We start from the raw sequence: 12,267 nt of genomic DNA, 5'->3' as shown, positions 1-12,267 counted from the left end.
TGTTATATAAGTATATAAAATAAGTATGCCAATCCAACATTTACTGATAATAACTCATAATTTTATGATCTACCACATTCAATTATGAGATTCCATATTGGGTCATGACCCATAGTTTAAGAATCAGTCCATCTTCATAAGGATATTGGGAGATGTTTTGCTGATCTAGGCAAATATCTAGAACATTGGCTTCCTCTCTTAGTTTGGTTATCCTGACGAAACTGGAAATAAGATTGGTCTTGGCACGGTTGCTCTTAATGAAGCCAGACTGGTTCTATGTCATCTGCAAATTTGATGAACGTACTATCTTAAAAAAATTTTTTTTAGTAAATTATTATTTCAAAATGTATTTATTTTTAACTATCACCCTTGTAAAACCTTGTGTTTCAAATTTTTTTCCCTCCCTTTCTCCCCATCCCTTCCCCTAGGCAGCAAATAATGCAATATAGAACATTTTTTTTTTTTATCCAAGTCCCTGGCAAAAATTGTTAAACCTTATAGATTTCTGGGGACCTCCATTAGTAATAACATCCAAACTCACAACCCAGGTGTTCTACTCTCTCTTCTCTCCCTATCCCTAATCCGATTAGAAGTCATGTTGTGTTTTCCAAGCTTTATAACATTTCTTCTATATGTCTCCTTTCTTCTGACACTACCAAACACTTTAACGAAAGCCCTCATCACTTCGTACCTGGATTATTGCATTAGTCAGATGGTTAGTCTCCCTATCTCAAGTCTTTCCCCCATACCAGCCCATCTTCCACTGTGTTGTCAAATTGATTTTCCTACCTATTACCTCCATGATCAAATGTAAAATCCTCCATTTTGCTTTCAAAACTCTTTATAACCTGGTGCCTTCTGATCTTTCCAGGTTTTTTTTTTTTTAAATATATTTCTTCCCAAAATATATTCTACAATCTAGTAACAATGGACTCCTTCATTTCCTGACTCAGTATATTGTCACTGTGTATTTCCTGGATTACTATTTTTGGATTTTTCTGTATATTCCAACTAAAAATAATAAATCAAGAACTAATTTCTGTTTTTTCCTCAGTGTATTTCGGTTCCCCATGCCTGGAATGCTCTCCTCATTTCTGGCTTCTTTTAAGTCTGAGCTACCGTCCCATCTTCTGCAAGAAGCCTTTCCCAGTCTTTATAGTGCTTTTCCTATAAGATTATCCTCAATCTATCCTTAACATATCTTGCTTGTACATAGTTGTGTGCATGTTGGCTTACTTATAAGAATATGCACTCCTTGAAAGCAGGTCTTGTTTTTATTGTCCTGTTTTTAATGCTTAGCACAATGCCTGGCTCATGTAGTAGGCACCTAAAAATGCTACTTAACTGACTGATTGAATTCCTGCCACAATGACCTTGAAGCATAAAAATGACTCTTTTGGTTCTGCCATCTGACTCATTCTGAAAACTTCTGATTGTATTGTCTAATCTAGGACTTCTTAAACTTTTTTCCACTTGCCACCTCTATTAGCCTGAGAATTTAGATGGCAGGAGCAGCTAGGTGGTGCAATGGATAGAGCACCAGCCCTGACGTCAGGAAGACTTGAGTTCAAATTTGACCTCAGACACGTAACACTTCCTGTCTGTATGACCGTGGGCAAGTCACTTCACCCCAACTGTCTCAGGGGGAAAACTTTATGTGGGCTCTGTTATATAAGTATATAAAATAAGTATGCCAATCCAACATTTACTGATAATAACTCATAATTTTATGATCTACCACATTCAATTATGAGATTCTATATTGGGTCATGACCCATAGTTTAAGAATCAATCCATCTTCATAAGGGTATTGGGAGATGTTTTGCTGATCTAGGCAAATATCTAGAACATTGGCTTCCTCTCTTAGTTTGGTTATCCTGACGAAACTGGAAATAAGATTGGTCTTGGCACGGTTGCTCTTAATGAAGCCAGACTGGCTCTTTGTAATTGCTGCATCCCTTTTAGGTATACTCCATCATTTCTTTAATAACTCATTCCAAAGTTTTCTTAGGATTTGAAGTCAAGCTCACTGGCCTATAATCCACAGATTCTATTCTCTTCCTTTTTTTTTTTTTTTTTTTTAAATCTGGACAGCATTGAGTTGTTGTGCCTCTCTTGTTTTCCAAGAACCTCTTGACTAGATGGCCTTTGAGTTTGATTCTGTGATCTTTAGGAGTGTTGGTAACAATTTTCTTTCATGCATTTCCAATAGTTGTGAAGGATTAACCCAATATACATGTTTATTAAAACTCAGTTAAATTACTTCTATAGTTAATAGCCCTGTTAAGCCAACTGCCATCTTATCCAATTATTAATGCATAGTTAGGTAGACTTTTGGGAATAGTGCTAGAACCAGATTCTTCCATAATGTCTTGGCTCCAAGCGTATTATTTCACCTGATTTGAGATGCTATCCCCAAACTAAGAAAAGTGGCTATATTACCCTCTACTCCAGCAAAGTAATTCAATAAATATTGGTCAATTGCTTTTTCACCAAAAGTAGGCAAAAAGTATCTTAAGGACAGGGCATTGGTATTTCATAAAATTTTAAAGAATAAAATAAGCAATAAGTGTTGAATATATAGCAAGTACTTAATAAATGCCTTTTTGGTTCACAACAGATGCAAGTGACAGATAGTTTTGTTTTTTCTTTGTAGGTAAACATTAAGTTAAAACTTGGGGCCTCTAGGTAACTCATTTATCATCTAATCAAAAGGACACTAGGCACACTTTGGGATCTTGACATCTTTTAGTTTAATGACATAACAGCAATACCTGTATAGATATTACTGAATTAAGAAGCAGCAGGGATTGATATTTAAATCATTGAACTGGGAGTCAAGCAGACCTGGATTCAAATGTTACCTCTGAGATTACTGGCAATCCTAGGCAAATCACTTAAATTTTCTGAGCCTCGGACTCCTCATTTGTAAAAATAGTAGTAGACTAGACTGCAACTAAGGGTTGGTCCAACCCTCTAAGAATCTCCATACCATATTGGCAGTTTCAAAGTAAATTTGTTTTCAGTCAAAGGAAGCTACCTAGACAAGAATGTTCTTTAGTATGGCCCCAAATTAGCTGATTTGTGTCAGTGTCACAAATAGTATAGTAAGGTTGCTTGATGTAGGAGAAAGAGCTCTGAACCCATTTGGACATGAGACCTGGATTGGGCTTTGGTCTAGTCCCTGCTGTGTTACTTGGCAAGTCCCTTTATTCCTTGGAGACTCAGTTTCCGTATTTGTAAAATGGTAATAAGTAAATCTCAATATTATATGGGAAGTCATACAGGGCAAGTGTTTACAAGGTGGTCAGAAGAAGCAATAGAAGGACACTCTCAAAGTCTCTCTTAAAACTTTAGAAATGATTGTATGACATGGGAGACCCTGACACAGAATTATCCAGTATGGTGTGCCCCCATTTGAGAAGGTGCTGTGTTCTGTGAGCAAAGCAGAATTGAATCAGATCAGAAGAAACATGAGATGCACAAAATTTCAGTCCATCCCAAATGTTCACATGGAATACTTATACCCAAGCTGTGGCAGAGCATTCTGAGCTCATATTGATCTGATCAGCCACAGCCCAATACACTGTAACTGAGCTCTAACAAAGCGATGTCATTTTGGTCTTCTTTGAAAACCAAGGACAACAACCAAAAACATCTTTTTACCTCACGCTATAACTGTTTGGTTAAACTTAGATTCTATGGAGGGAAAACCTTGTAAACTGAAATCAAAATTTAAATAAGCATTATTATTTTCTTTGCCCTCCCCCCCCCCAAAAAAAAAAAAAAAAACAACCCTCCACATAAGGTCATGAAAAGTCGAACATGACTAAACAACTGAGTAACAATTATTAGGTCATAGGAGTCTGTCTGTGGTGTACTAGGCAAAGATCTTTGAATATGGTTTCAGTTGTGACTGCTATTTCAATTCATTTTAATTCCATTCAAGCAGTCATCTCTTCATATCCAGCCTCTATTTTCTTACCTATAAAAAGGTAAGAGTAAAACTTGAGGGAGTAGAGATCTGAGTTCCACTGATTCTACCTCATCTCTCACTTAGGTTCTGGGCATGGATCCCTACTTCAGAGGAACGAGTCCCAAACTCACGAGTTTTGGGATTCGGTTCCGGGTCTGATACACAAATAGACAAAACATTTATTATGTATCAAGTGCTTTTAATGTCCTAGTAAATATAGGGGATACAACCACAAATAAGCTGAACAGTTCTTGCTCCAAAGTTTATCTTTTTGGATAAAAATAGCTATCAGCCAGGGGTGGGGTGAAGGGGTTGAGAAAAGATGGGGCAGCTAGATTAGGCTAAGTAGGTATAGGATGGGAAAATATCAGAAAAGGCTTGGGAAAGCTGGATCCAGGCTTGGTTAAAGTGAAAGTTCTTTTATCAGAGCCCAAATTGGCCTGATTTAGGGTAAAATTGTATGATATTATTTTGTAATTTTGTGGCTGAGTTGTTTTTCAGTAGCATCCAACTCTTCACAATGCGTTTTGGGGATTTTCTTCCTGAAGATATTAGTTTGCCATTTCCTTCTCCAGATCATTTTATAGATAAGGAACAGGGTTAAGTGACTTTTCCAGGGTCACATAACTAGTATATGTCTAAGATATGAACTAAGGAAAATGAGGGCTCTATCCTACTGTACCAACTGGTTGCTCAGGCAGTAAATGTTCTCTTGATCCTGCTCCCTTCACTTAGCATAAGTTCATGTCAGTCTTTCCAGACTTTTCTGAAATCAACCTGCTGGTCATTTCTTAAGAACAACAATATTCCATTACCATTCATATACTACAGCTTATTCAGTCATTCTCCAATTGATGGGCATCTACTCAGTTTCCCCTTCCTTGACACTACAAAAAGGAATACTGCAAACATTTTTGCACAAGTGGATGCTTTTCCGTTTATGGTCTTTTTGGGATACAAAGTCAGTAGTGAGATTGCTGAATCAAAGGGTATGCACAGTTCTATAGCTCTTTGGGCACAGAGGATCTTGGTTTTAAATTCTAGTTTTGCTACTTTCTATGTGATCTTGAGCAAGTGATTTCATTATTTGGGACCTCTGTTTCCTTATCTACAAAATAATAACAGTTGCCATATATATGCTATATATGATATCTCTATATATCCATTCATTTGTATATTGTATATAAAGTGTTTCCAATTTGCCGAATAGTTCATCAGGATCTAAGGAAGGAATGTAGTTTATTGGAAACCATGTCAGAACCCAGAACCCTCCATAGCCAAAGGCTCCATGGAACTTGCTACACCTGATTTGGGGAGCTCTTCCCAACCTAAGAAAGCAGGCTATTACACTCTCCTTCCCCCCAAAGCAATAAATAGTTTGATTCTTTACCAAAAGTAGGGCAAGTAGTATTGTCTTTAATACAATGTATCACGATTTCATAACATTTTAAAGAATAAAATAAGCAAAGTATTAGAAGCATAGCAGATAGTTAATGAATGCTTCATTAAATTTATTAATTACTATTTACAACAAATGCACTGTGATCTGCATATTGTGCATGTGTGATTATTGTATATAGAGATTACCCATTGGTTAGAGCACTGGTTTTGGAGTCCTGAAGTGAACGTGTGCGTGTGTGTTAACTTGTATCTGATCAGAATTCAAATCCAGCCTCAGACATTCACAACTCTGCTTGCGTCGGTGTCCTCACCTGTAGAAAGAGCTGGAGAAGGAAGCAGTAAACGATTCCAGGATCTTTGCCAAGAGTAGACCGTAGGGGGTCATGAAGAGTCGAACACGACGATAAGAAATATTGTATACCTGTGCATGTGTTCACAGGTGTGTGTATGCAAATACACACCTATCTCGAAAATTTGCAAAGACTTTTTCGTAGTTATTTCATTGGCGTTCTGGGTCAAGTCCTTAGAGACGGCTTTGGAGCTCCATTGCAGCCCTAATACCGTCCAAGCTCTAGCACGCAGCCTACCACCTCCCTAGCTCACTCTTTCTAGTCCCTCCCTGCTCTCCCTCTCCAGGTGAAAGTCCCCAGCTCCTCAGGGCGGGAGCTTCTACTCCCTCCTACTTAGAGGCTCTTCCTAAAACCCGGAGAAACGGATCTCAGACGTGTGGGACTGGGCTTCGCGGGGCTGCATTGGGCATGCTCAGAAGCTGATCGGCGGGCGGGGGTTTAGGGCACAAGTAGGAAGCTCCGCGCGCGGCTCGCACGCCGGGACCGGCCGCCCCTGAGGAGGCTCCTGCTGCGCTCTTCGTCAGCCCGGCTGGTCCTCTCGTCCCGGCCCGGTCTGGTACCACGGCCGCCGGCTGTGTAAGTGCATCCACGGGGCCTGAGCCTTCAGCAGGAGAGGAGGAGGAGGAGCAGGGACAGGAGCAACAAGAGTGGGGTGCCGGGTTTTGCCCTCACCTGTCCGCTCCTCGGGCACCTGCCTCTGCCCTCCGGCCCCTCCCGGCACTGCGCCCCGCCTGCCCTGCATGCCGCGCCCCGGTCCCTTCCCCTGCCTCCTCATCTCTCCCCTCCCGCCGCCTGCCTCCTGTCCCTCTCCTCGGCCGTTGTCCCTGAATGGCCGAGCTGTGAGGGACCTGCTCAGAGAGCCTGTCCACTCTCGCCCCCATTTTTCAAGTGGGAGACTGAGGCTAAAGAGAGGGAAGTGGCTGGTCTTGAGCCGCTCACAGCTGACTGTTGACATTTCTGTGGTGCTGATGTCAAGTTTAAAAGTGCATTTCTCATCGCAGCCCTTTGAGGTAGACAGTGACTGGAACCTGGCTCTGCTATTTTTATTTTTATTTTTCTAGCTGTAAGATGACTTCGGATAATTATCACTTTATAGGATCACAGATTTAGAGTTGGAAGGGCTCATCCTAATCAATTTTTCTTTTTTCCCAATTTTCCCTCGGAGACGCTGAAAGGCAGAGATTCCATTTAGCTATTGACATTTTATGGTCCCCAAGTCAATCATTCAACACTTATTAAATACCTGCTGTGTGCCAGTTCTTGTGCTAAGCTCTGAGAGCCCAGAGAAAGGCAGAAGAGGGCCTCTTGTCGAGGAGTCCACAGTCTAAAGACAGAGAACACAGGCACAAACGAGTTTATGTGCTGGCTAAAACAGGGAAGGCATTAGCATTGGGGCTGTGGGTAGTGGCTCCCATGGAAAGTGGTATTTTAGCTGGGACTTGAAGGAAGCTTTGGAAGGCTGCAGGAAAAAGATAAGAGAGAGAGCAAGTATTCCTGGTTTGGGAGACAGAAAATGCCTAGAGTTGGGAAAGGGTTTGTCTCCTTGGAGGACCTGCAAAGAGGTCAGTGCTCCTGGATCAAAGTGTGAGTGGAGGTGAGTTAGGTTAGAAGGAAGACTGGAAGGGTGGGGGAAAGAGCCAGGTTATGAAGAGCTTTGGTATTAGAGAAGTTTGGAGTGAGGGGATGAGTTTACAAAGTTCACAACAACTCTTGGGATTAGATGGAACAAGTGATACTATTGAGGAGTTACACAGCTAGTAAGGGTCTAAAATAAGATTTGAACTCAGGTCTTCCTGACTCCAGGCCCAGTGCTCTATCCACTGTGCCACCTAGCTATCCCTGTAACAACATCAATAAAAAAGCATTTATATAGTATTTTAAAGTTAGCAAAGTGCTTTAGAGATGTTCTTTGATTTGATCCTCGCCACAACCCTGTGAAGCTGGTGCTATTTTACAGATGAGAAAACTGAAGTTAAGTGGTTTGCCAGAGTCACTCAGCTAGTAAATGTCGGAGACAAGTCACAACTCTGCTTTGCTAACTTTAAACCACAAAATGGATTTGAACTCAGGTCTTGATTCTAAGTCCCAACACTTGAACTCTAGCTTCTTTATTTAGACTAAATCTCTAATTTTGCATATAAGAAATTAGGGCCAAGATAAAAGAAATGACTAGTCTAATGCTGTAAGGTTGTAAGAATAAAAGGTAGATTCAAGATATGAATCCAGATACAGAAGTGAATGCAAGGGACAGTGTTGAACAATTTACCATGCATGTGTTCTGTCAATAAAAATGTGTATATATATATATATATATATATATATATAAAAGAGGTCATGGATGACTTTGAAAAAAAAAAACTATTTAAATCCAGATGATCCAGTGTCATTTTAAAAAATTGTTGTATGACATTATTGTGATCACTGCCTATGCTTACTAAAGATAGCAGATCATAGTATTCAAAATGAAGTCTTATTTAAAATACATTTTATCATGTTATAGTCCAAACTTCTTATTTTTTAGGTAATAAATGTGAGGCTCAGAGATGAAATGAAATCTACATGGTTATTAGCTAGTAGAACTAGTAATCAGACCTAAATTTTCCCTTTTTAATTTATTTTCCAATGTTTCGAATTCATTAAATAGGTCATCTTCAGGTTTTTCTTTGTTTATGGTTATCCTCTATGCCCTCTTGCTCTCTGCTTTGCCCCTTTCCCCTAAAATGATTCTGTCTCCTTGGGAAATCAGTAAGAATTATATCCATTTCAATAAGTGCTGGTAACTAAAGGAAATTTTTTCCTTATCAGTGACCTGTATTGCAATGTATGTCTATAATGACCTGTCTAAAAAAGGGCTGCCTTTCTCCCTCCTTTTCCAGGAAAGCATCTATGAACGATGGCTCCCATTCTTGGTTAAAGTGCTTGCAATTTAGGTGGAAAGAGCACTGGACTTGGAATTAGGAGTGGCTGGTTTGAGTTTTGGCTCCTTTCTTTCCTAGCTGTGTGACTTTGGAGAGTTACTTTACATTTTTGAGTTTAAATTTTATGTGTATGGTCATTTTTGTGCTACTCTTACAAGGTTTTTGTGAGGAACATGTATGGTACCTTCCCTCTGTTGATTATTGCCAACTTATTTCTTTCCTGTTTATTGTTAGTGATTCACATGTTTATAGATCCACAAGAAAGCACTTTGCAAGCCTAAAGTGCCCTATCAATGGGCAAGCATTTATTATGTGTTTACTGTATTACTAGGAATTGTGCTAGTTCCTGTTCTCAAAAAGTTTACATGCTATCAGAAGAAACATGTTCACTTAAAAGTAAATATGAAATAGAATATCAAGTAATTTTGATGTGTGTTGAGGGAGTTGCTACCAATAGGGGGCATCAGAAAAAGCTTCATGTGGCATTTGAACCAAGCTTCAAAGGCATTTAGGGTTTCGAGTAAAGGATGATTGATGAGGGATGCCCTCTAAGCAAAGGGTACCAGTCTGTGCAAAGACACAAAGATTTAAGATAGAGATGAAATGTCATGTGTAAGAAACAGCAAGCTGGCCAGGTTAGCTGGAATACAGTCTATGACAGAGGAAAAAGGCTTTAAATGTCAAAGTTTGTATTTTATACTAGAAACAACAGGAACCACTGAAGCTTCAGACTGCAGAATAGCATGGTTAGGGTTATGTTATAGGAATATAATTTTGGCAGCTGTGTGCTGGTGTATTGGAGAAAAGAGAAACTTTTGAAAGGGATCAATTAGGAGGCTATTGCAATTGTTCAAACTTGAAATGGTGAGGATCTGAAGTAAGGTGGTGGCTGTGTGAGTGGAGAGAAGAATACCAGAGTATAATTGTGGAGCTAGAAAAATGATGTTTGACAACTTATTGAGATGAGAGGGTGAGTGAGAGGATGACTAAGCTTGCTGACTTGAGTGACTAGAATTGTGGGACCCTCAAGAGAAGTAGGGAAGAGATGGGTTTAGCAGAAAGATTTCTGTTTTAGAGGTGCTGAATTTGAGATATCAGTGGTTTATTTAGTTGACAAAATTCATTAGGCAGTTAATACCCTAGTACTAGAGCTCAGGATAGATTGATTTAGTAACTGAACTCATGGAATTTGAAGAGATCAACTAAAAATAAAAGAGAAGAAAGCCTAGAACAGATCCTTGGGGAACAATCATGGTTAAGGTGAGGCCATGTACGATCTAGCAAAAGATCCTGAGAAGGAATGGTTTGACAGAAAAAAAATCAAGAAGCAATGAAATAAACTGTGCTTTCAATTCTTGACAGTTTCCAGAAAAGACTAAATACGAAAGTCACTACCAGTCCTTCCCTGGTTCCATTTTCTTCCTTTTTTATTGAATTATATTTACTTAATTTTCCCCTGATCATCTTTCCTAACAAATAACTTTTAAATACATTTTGAATGTTGGTTTTCTAATATAAGAACTGGGCCTTTATTCTTGCTTTTTGAACCTTCTTGGAGAGTAAGAGTTTGAGACTGGGTATAATCAATCACTCAGTTACCTACCAGCACTGTGTTTGGAACAAAAATACAGAAAAACAAGTGAAATCATCTTTGCCCTCAAGGAATTTAATATACTACTGAAAGAACCTTGGGCTTAGAGTCAAAAAAGTTTAGGTCAAAATCCAAATCCTGGCTCTGTTGTTTTAAATCTCTTTGATTTTGAGCAATTCACTTAGTACCCAGAGTCTCAGTTTCTTTATTTATAAAATGAAAGTAATGAATTCGATGATCTTTTAAAGTCCATTTCAGTTCTGACATTCTGTGATCTTGTGAAATCCACATGGATGAAGGTTCAAATGAAAGGAACTGTTGTTACTTTTTATGAAGGAAGAAAAGTATGAAAGGTTGTAGTATTTAGAAGGTGAGGGAATGCCACTATCCTGAGTATTAACTGGGGAGATTTTTAGAATGCTGTAGCCAACTATTCTCATGTGTTGGAAAAAGAAAAAATACAGTGTATTACTATGTGGGACTTGGACACCAATATTGTGTGCTGATAGTGGGTTCTGTTTCATCATACTCTGCATAGGGGAAGTTAGCAATCTTCAGTTGTTTGGGTAATTATGGGAGACATATAACCTTCTGCATAGCAATACTTTTGGGTCTTAGGCCAGAAGTAAACTGACAGTTTGACCAAAACCTGGGCAACTATGGGGCTTTGTTGCTTGCTGAAATTTTGGCATGGACTTGACTGTCTTTATTTTGGAGTTCATTTACAATGTTGGAAAGGTCCCAGGAAAGTCATTTTGTTCTATTACTTTATCTCCAGGCAGAACTCCTTGAGCAGTGCTTTTTATAGATGTTTATTATACTGAATAATAAGTGCATTCAAAATATCCTAGAAATTTAGTTTAATATATGTTTGTGTGTTTGGTATTAATACCTTCACAGAATAAAGGCATTGTAGGAAGTAATCACATGGTTTATAGGGTGAAGTAATCCTAGGATTTTAGAACTTCTAGGAGACTTTAGAAATAATTTAATCCATTCTCTTGTTACAAATGAAGAAACTGAGGCTCACAGGATTATATAGTATCCTGACTCCTGGTTGAGTTCATCTTTCCTATACCATATTATGTTGCCTCTCATTAAATTAAGTAATCTATTTGAGAGTTGAGAGCTGGGTTCTGGGTGTAGGCTTCTTAATGCTTCTAAGATCAAAACACATTTTTTTTTTTTTTAGTTGATAGTGCATAGTGCATTGCCTTGCCTTCAAATGCAGTTGGCATTTCTATCCTAAGTCTGTTTGATGCATGACAGACATCCAAGAACAAGGACAATAAGTAGTGTGTTAATGATGTAGATCACACTTTCCTTTATGCTTCAAAATTTTTACTTTTCCACAACCTAATTTTGGAATTTGGGATCCAAATCCTAACCTTTTCATTTTAGAGGCCATCTAGGAACTAGACCTGGATTTCATTAGTATAGAGAACTTCAAGTGAGGAAATTCCCTCTACCAGCATATGTTAGCCCCTTCTTTGTAACTTATAGTCTTAGAGAATTTTTTTTTTTAATAACTTTTTATTGATAGAATGCATGCCAGGGTAATTTTTTACAGCATTATCCCTTGCATTCACTTCTGTTCCGATTTTTCCCCTCCTTCCCTCCACTCCTTCCCCCAGATGGCAAGCAGTCCTTTACATGTTGAATGGGTTGCAGTATATCCTAGATACAATATATGTGTGCAGAATCGAACAGTTTTCTTGTTGCACAGGGAGAATTGAATTCAGAAGGTATAAATAACCCGGGAAGAAAAACAAAAATGCAAGCAGTTTATATTCATTTCTCAGTGTTCGGGAATTTTTCAGAAGACTGAGAAATAATCACAGAGTTATTATTTATCAGACATAGAACTTGAATCCAGGTCTTTCTGACTTCAAGGTCTACTCTCTAGCCACTACATTGACTAGTCTCTCTAGAGGTCACCTAGTCCAATGTTATGCCTTTTGTAGGTCTATCTATGTTAAAAATGGATGATGGAGACAGCCATAAAATGATACAGGGTAAACTGGTAAGAAG

General features: G+C 38.8%; 1 protein-coding gene across 2 annotated transcripts in view; it reads left to right on the top strand.

Moving 5' to 3' along the window:
- The first annotated feature begins 6,225 nt into the window (after nt 1-6,225).
- Nucleotides 6,226-12,267, top strand: part of TRAPPC9 (trafficking protein particle complex subunit 9) — a 1,007,235-nt gene continuing 1,001,193 nt past the window's right edge. For both annotated transcript variants that reach the window (XM_051971143.1, XM_051971142.1), the window contains exon 1: nt 6,226-6,303. The gene's annotated coding sequence lies outside the window, so the exon portion shown is untranslated. The remainder of the gene's footprint in view (nt 6,304-12,267) is intronic.

The sequence above is a fragment of the Antechinus flavipes genome, chromosome 1 (genome assembly GCF_016432865.1).
Source record: "Antechinus flavipes isolate AdamAnt ecotype Samford, QLD, Australia chromosome 1, AdamAnt_v2, whole genome shotgun sequence".
Lineage (NCBI taxonomy): Eukaryota > Metazoa > Chordata > Mammalia > Dasyuromorphia > Dasyuridae > Antechinus > Antechinus flavipes.
Note: the sequence above shows the minus strand (reverse complement) of the source record. Positions and strands in the feature narration are given on the sequence as shown.